The 7,363-nt window shown below is 34.6% G+C and overlaps 2 long non-coding RNA genes across 2 annotated transcripts; both read right to left on the bottom strand.

Moving 5' to 3' along the window:
- On the bottom strand, positions 1 to 696 carry LOC113475429. The gene is made up of 3 exons (XR_003397186.1): positions 591 to 696; positions 394 to 535; positions 1 to 38 (listed from the first exon to the last, which is right to left on the bottom strand). It is a non-coding gene; the product is annotated as an uncharacterized LOC113475429 (long non-coding RNA).
- A 4,640-nt stretch (positions 697 to 5,336) lies between these two features.
- Positions 5,337 to 6,597, bottom strand: LOC113475428. The gene is made up of 3 exons (XR_003397185.1): positions 6,083 to 6,597; positions 5,872 to 6,028; positions 5,337 to 5,438 (listed from the first exon to the last, which is right to left on the bottom strand). It is a non-coding gene; the product is annotated as an uncharacterized LOC113475428 (long non-coding RNA).
- Positions 6,598 to 7,363: the final 766 nt, after the last annotated feature.

Here is a 7,363-nt window from a genome sequence, read left to right as displayed (position 1 = left end):
TTCGTCAGTCATCCATTTGATTAAATTCATGTCTAAATCTGAAAATTTAAATGTTTATATTAGCATGTTGAACGAATAAAACTTATTCATACTAGCATGACGTAGTAACAAGGACAGACGTTATGGTAAGGTTGTCCTGTTACATACACCTCGTGCCTCCTTGTGAGATACCATTTAGGTAACATTTATAGGTAGTTATTTTAATGACTCATTTTATATCTTGAACCTGTAACCTCTAGAATAGAGGCAGACGCGCTAACCATTGAGCTAAGGCATCGGATTTTTAAACATTTTATTAAACTTAATTATACTGTTAACCTTTACAGACCGTAAAACGCTATTATAATTAACACAACGACAATACATTTGTTGGTTTGGTATCTGTAAACTTACTTTCATTCATTTCTCGCATTTCTTCTTGATTATAAGCGATATTACGACGACGACGACGACGACGAAGCCACCAAGCAGTAGTAGTTTCAGTGAGGACGAGAAGTCCGATGAGAAGCAAAAGTAGAAGTGCTGAATTGTTCATCTGCAATAAAATAATAATTACTACTAGCGATACAAACAGCAAATCAGTTACTTACGTTATTTCTTTTGAAGGACTGATGAAATATTGCAAAACCAAGCGCTTTTTATCAGTAGCGTTGTTTGATTGTTTCCGTTGCATCTGCTGTCAGGAGTAAAATTTCTTCTCATCAATAAAATCTCTCCTCCTCATAAAATCTCTCTGTTTTAATAAATCCCTTCTTTTCAATAATTGCGCTCTCGAGTTCGTAGATTCGATACGACTTACGAGTTCCTGTGTAAGGCATGAGCACATGCTGTAAGCAGCCTCTATGCTGCCACCATGTGCTGTAAGCAGCCTCTATGCTGCCACCATGTGTGCATGAGTGAATAAGACTCGGGAATTGCCCCAACAAAGTGGTGACTTGTATAAATTGTTATCCAAACATTAAAATTAAAATACCGATATATAATTACCAACACAGGTAAATTACGTTGTAAATTGTAAGCGTTTACGAGGAGTAAAAAAACAGAACTCCCGTGGTTTAACAAATCTTTCATTTCTGTCATATAACAACCATCCTCGAATAAAGACGAAAGCGTTAAATGGCATTACATCACACAAGCCTCTCTTGATCAAAACAACTTTGTTCTTTGAAAAGATCGCTTAAATCTCCGTTTGGATTTAATTGACGTTTCTGCGAACTTCCATTTCAATCAGCATTTGAAAATATTTTTGTAATTTTCCACTCTGTAAGACTGAGAACAACAGCGCGTGCAATATAACGACTTTGTGTATGAACTTCAACATTTGCTATTCGCTGTTTACTGAATAAAAGAGCAGTGCTGTAATGTGATGTGTTATGTAAATACGTATTACACACAAAAGTATTGCTTGCAGCAGGTGATTTTGATAATAGTAAAATGATCGATGATTTGGAATAGTTAAGAAGTTGTTACCAACAACATAGAGAAACTTGAACTCTCAATCTTTATGATGTGAGAGCCTTAACACTGTGGCACTATATGTTATGTTGTGCGGACTTCCGGAAACATGAATGTAACTTATCCAGCATCTCATGGCGGTGATACAACAGCAATTATTACTCGATTATATTATAACACGTGTATTGAATTTTGTGCAACAGTATTTCACACAACTAAACGCCAACTAACATATACATTCGCCTTTACATAATTACATTGTGCGGATTAAAACATAATGTCACCTTATTGTACAATATTCACACTGAACCTGGTTTTGCTATAACCATCAAGTTGTGTGTTAAATATAATTAATTTAAGCAATAATAAGAAAGTGAATATAATTACAGCAAATATAATTGCCTTGCGATTAAATTGAAACACGCAACAACATAAAACAAAACTTCATTCAAAGTGTTTATTACACCAGCTAAAACATTAGTTAGTGATCGTTCGTTTTGTTACAATAACTTCCCGTTAAGTTTCTGGTTAATTCTCTCTTTCTTTCATTCACTGCTCTTAACAGAGAGGGTGCGTTTCAATATTTTTTTGTTTCCTAATTATCTTAACGCGGTTTCGACGCTGTTATGGAGTTCCTGCCTATTACTGTAAACTTATACTAAAATGATTTCAATATTAACTTACAAAAATACTTTTCTTTAATGAAACACGTAATTTCATGTTTCTAAAACACATATGTAAGTTTGGTTTATGAAATATGAAATCTGATGCATAATGTCTGTCTTTACTCTTCCTTAACCAGCGGAAAGTGTTTCATGCAATGTGCGATACACTCTCGTTATTTCGCGTAGCAGATCACTCTCCATGAGCTCCAAAAAGCGTATTAAAAAATAAAAAATAACTAAAGAAATGTCAATGCACAACAAATATACAAGCTTTACTCGTTCGCTCTTGGTATTGCCTAAGCTACATGCGGAAGCCGTTACTACTAATAACATCCGCTAGAGCTCGCTAGAAAGCTAGTAGCTTCTACAATGCAATATAATTCATACAGCTACCATCACAGAAAGTACATACGATTTAAGAACACGTAATTTGTTCAACAAGTACGATATTAAAACATGATATGAAATAGTAATACAATGCTAAAATATAAAACATATCAACTAGAAATCAATAAATGCCAATACCACGCATTTAAGCGTATGTATGTAAAGCGATAACACCAAATATAAACACTATCACATGCCTATTGCAATAGGATTCGTATTTTCGGATATTAAGCCTGTTACATTTGAGGTAGCATTATGTTAATACCTCATCCGTCGTGCTTTGACTGTTATAACAGCTTTGATAACGAAATAACAGCTTTGATAACCAAGTGGAAAATTACAAAACATTGTTCTGTCAACGAATAGTTTTGTAAGAGGATGAAGTGTTTATCGTCTACCATACACTCTATCTTCTCTCGTTTTTTTAACACTAACGTTAATCTTCATAAGAATCCATGAAACGTTTTGAAATAGGATGAAGTCTCTTGTTCCTAGAGTTTCATTTCTAAACGGGACTTCCCGTTCAATTGTTCCGTTACTTTGGAGACTTCCATTCTAGCCGAGCTCATTATATTTCAAATTGTTTTATGAATTTTTATGAACCTTGGCTTACGTTAGTGTTGATACCTAACTTTATAACTATTGCAAACTTAACGAATGCGTTGCTGCAATACATTCTCTTTGTTGCTGTTGGTCTAGTTTGCTATGGTCCAACTATATAGCTTTCCAATTCTGACGACGGTCGTTAAAACACAGTTGTTTTATCTCATTCACTAGTTTTGTTGTTTTTTACGTTTTTTTCTAATATTTGGATGACATTCTAGACTTATCTAGAAAACACAAGTAACCACGCGGCAAAGTGCCTGCCGGTAATTCAGAGGTAATGGGTCTAGGCAGCATCGCTGCTACCAATGTTAGCGTATGTGTCCTTGGGCAAGGCGCGCGCTAGCGTCATGTTGCGGGTTCGATCCTCACCTGCCGTAACAATTCTTTTGAACAAAGCCAAAAGTTACTGATTACTGAGTTACCAGCGAGTTCCCGATGCATGGCAGTTTACTTGACTCGCATGCGTTACAATTATTTCTTACTCATTAATTGGACGATTTTATACACTATGGTTTATAAGGCTAGACTAGAATTAATGTATCGAATACAACCGATTAATCTCGATTAAAAATTTCATTCATTCATTCATTCAATGTTAAAGTACATTTTAAGTACGAATTAACGCCTTAAACCGACAGAAAAGTAATCTTTAATTACTCGCTAATAGGCGATCATATGCAGTATGGTTTATAAAACTATGCTTATTTCAAAATACTTTATAGAGTACAATCATTTAGTTAAAGTTTAAGGTGCATTTTGAATTTGGCGCATTTAATCAAACAGTTAAGTAATCGTTTATTAATCGCTAATTATTTTGATTTTGAAAATTTAGTCTAAAAATTATAAATATATACATATTATAATTTGATTTCAATCAAGAGATTAAAGAAAAAATGCCAGAATAAAAGTTAAGGTAAGCGCGGAAAAAAGTCGTCCAAAAAACAACAACAATAAGAACAACTGTTCGACGAAAAAGGATCTATATTACCACTAACGTGCTCAAATATCTTACACCACACATTGGGCGTTACCCATCATCTAATATAGGTTTTAAAGCAACACAGTCAGGTATTGATGTTCTCTGGAAATGTGACGCGTGTATCAAATAACGTCCAACCTCTCATGCAACTAATGGTATGGAGTTTGTTTGAAAACGTTTGAAATACGAGAAGCAACGGCGGTGCTACGTAACCATGAACCATAATTGCAAACCAAAAAATTACCTACAAAGCAAACTTACGTGAAAACTAGTTAGCAGGTACGGGGTGTTTTTAAAAGAACACCTGTATAATAACACCTACGTCGTCAAGGTGAACGAAAACCTAATCATGTTTATTATACCAGACGTAGAAGGTAAAATGATAGGAATAGGAAAACTAATAACAATTACCAAAATAAAAATTATACAAACTAAACAAAAGTCCATTAAAATTTATCCGTAATTTTACCCATCAATTTATCTATTTTACCCATATATTTATCTACCAATTTACCCATCAAATTATCGAAAATTTTACCCATTAATTTATCCAAAATTTCACTCGTTTCTATGAGCGACATGTTTACTCTCGAGTGTTGGGGCAACGGCAGTCATATAACATCAGTTTTCATTTTACACAACTCGTGCTCGCTTACAAGTTACCACGTATATAATTTTGTGGGTGATTATTTTAGATGTTTATAAGACGGTGTGAACTACGGCGTCATTCTAAATTCGCTTAAAGTTAGTCGTTGCGGATGACGGCGCGCGTCTTACATTCCACGTTAATTGCAATTTACATTTCTTGGTTTTCTTGTGTTTCGTCTGGCCATGCGCTCGTCTTTTTAGTTCATTTCAGTGTTAGCTGTGCAGCGGTAGGTTCTATTCTTTGGTTAGTCGTTTTAAGTTCTTATCTAACCGTTTTATCTTCTATTTGAATAAGCCTCATAGCGTGCCAACTGTGTGGCTTCAGTATTTAAAAAACCTGCTGCCACAAACATTCTGTTTGTGTGTCGGATGTTCGTGCTGCTGCGGTGTCATAATTTATGTTCGCATTACAGCTGCTTTCCAGAGTGTGTGTCCGGGAATAAATGTTTAGCGTGTTGTTTTAAATTAAGGCTTTGGCTTGATGTGACTGCTCGTCGGTTACAGAGGGTAATTAGGCGGTGTTGAAAATTGTTTTGCATGTTTATATATTCACAAAATATAAAATACAAGGTGACTGATACACAACACAAGGTATATTTGGTGATGTTCAATTTATTAAAACTGTACTTTTGCAGTTTAAACATAAATGGGCACTTATTGATCTTCAGCCATTCATTTGATTAAATTCATGTCTGAATCTGAAAATTTAAATAAAATTATTATCATGTTGAATCAATATAACTTATTTATACTAGCATGACGTAGTAATAACGACAGTTGTTAGCTTAGAGGGGTTCGGTTTTATACACCTCGTACCCGCCTATAATATACTATGTATGTAACTTTGTAGGTAATTACTTTAATGACTCTCTTTATAATTTGTTTTGTGTATGCCTATTAATTTAAGAATATTGCCGTTAAGTTTGCAAAGACACATTCGTTCACAATGTTAGCAGTGACGAGCCTTTAAATCTGTAAGCTTTAGGGAGGAAGGCGTGCTATAACTATTGAGCCACGGCATCAGATGTTAAAACTTATGTTAAACTTAATTATACTGTTAACGTTCACAGACGTTAAAAAGCTGTTACAATTAACATAAAACAACATTACACTGGTAAAAAATAAACGTACTTTCGTTCATTTGTGGCATTTCCTGATGGTCATAATGGGCACGACGACGAGTAACATGGCGACGACGACGAGGAGCACCAACCCACCAAGCAGTTGTAGTTTCAGTGAGGACGAGAAGTCCGATGAGAAGCAAAAGTAGAAGTGCTGACTTGTTCATCTGCAATAAAATATAATTACTACAAGCCATACAAAGAGCAAACTAGTGACTTACGTTGTTTCTTTTGAAGAACTGACGAAATATTGCTAAACTCAGCGCCTTTTATTACTAGCGTTGTTTGAATGTTTCCGATACATCTGTTTGAGTCTTCTTAATAAATACGCCTGATTTCGTAGATTCGATACGACTGATGAGTTCCTGTGTAAGGCACGAGTACGTGCTGTAAAGATTAATACGCCTGATAATCAAGCAAATAAATGTTTATGTATTTTATTAAAACACTATAATAACGTCTTACCGTATATGTTGTTCATAGTGAAATCTTATGTTGGCTTGTCTAAAATCTGTTATAAACGTTTTGAACACTTTGTGTCCGCTTGCGATTTATACCACATATGCAACTTTGCGGGTGTTTGTATGTAAACCTTTTATTTTGTGGGATTTTTATTCTTTGTCTGTTTACTGGGTTACAATTATCGTATATTTTTGCCCAAGGATACATACTCTCCCATAATGGCAGCAGCGATCTTTTACGTTTACCAAGAATACCAAAACGTATGGAAAATTTCGATTTAAATATCTTTTCTTTACTCTGTTTTTACGACAGGGAGCCATCATTTAAACGTTCATTTGTTTCTTGAGTGGTCATCTTACCAGCTAAAGCAATAGTTAGTGTTCTGTCGTTTTGTTTTAATAACTTCCGTTTAGTTTCAGGCCTGATGTATTGTCCCAACATCTGGTATTTTAAACTGTTTCTGTAATTTTCCACTCTGATGTACTGACGCCAACTATAGTTTACGTTTCAGTAAAAGTAACACTAATTGAGGACTTTAAGTCTACAATGATATCAATACACAATGCGCATTCCAACTTTCCTTTGCAACATGTTGTAAAATAATAATAACTTTATTTGGTCCTTCGATTACGATAAAGCATAGATTGAAAACAATAAATCAAACGAAGCATATTAAAGTTTAACTAAAAGAAAACAAGCGTGGTCGCTTACACCTAACAGACCAACAACGAGCAATTTATTAATGTAACCTTGTAGATTTTGCAAGACAACGACAACCGTTAAATACAACATGCGTCTTATTCCATGTAATATATGTAAGACTACGTGTTACCGGGTTTAAAACTTTGAGAGTGATTGCTTTATTTTGGTGACTGACAATATAAACAATGTGGTAGGGTGGGGAGATGTTGCACATTTTTATTCTACATTTTCTAGTTCCATTTGGTAGTAAACAAATAATATTCAAAGAATTAAAGAACCGACCAGTAAAACGGAATCAAGAGAATGACCCAACTGTATATAACAATAGGAATAAGCAC

Source organism: Ciona intestinalis, unplaced genomic scaffold (genome assembly GCF_000224145.3).
Source record: "Ciona intestinalis unplaced genomic scaffold, KH HT000468.1, whole genome shotgun sequence".
NCBI classification, from domain to species: Eukaryota; Metazoa; Chordata; class Ascidiacea; order Phlebobranchia; family Cionidae; genus Ciona; species Ciona intestinalis.
The sequence above is the reverse complement of the archived record's forward strand: the minus strand, read 5'-3'. Positions and strand labels throughout refer to the sequence as shown.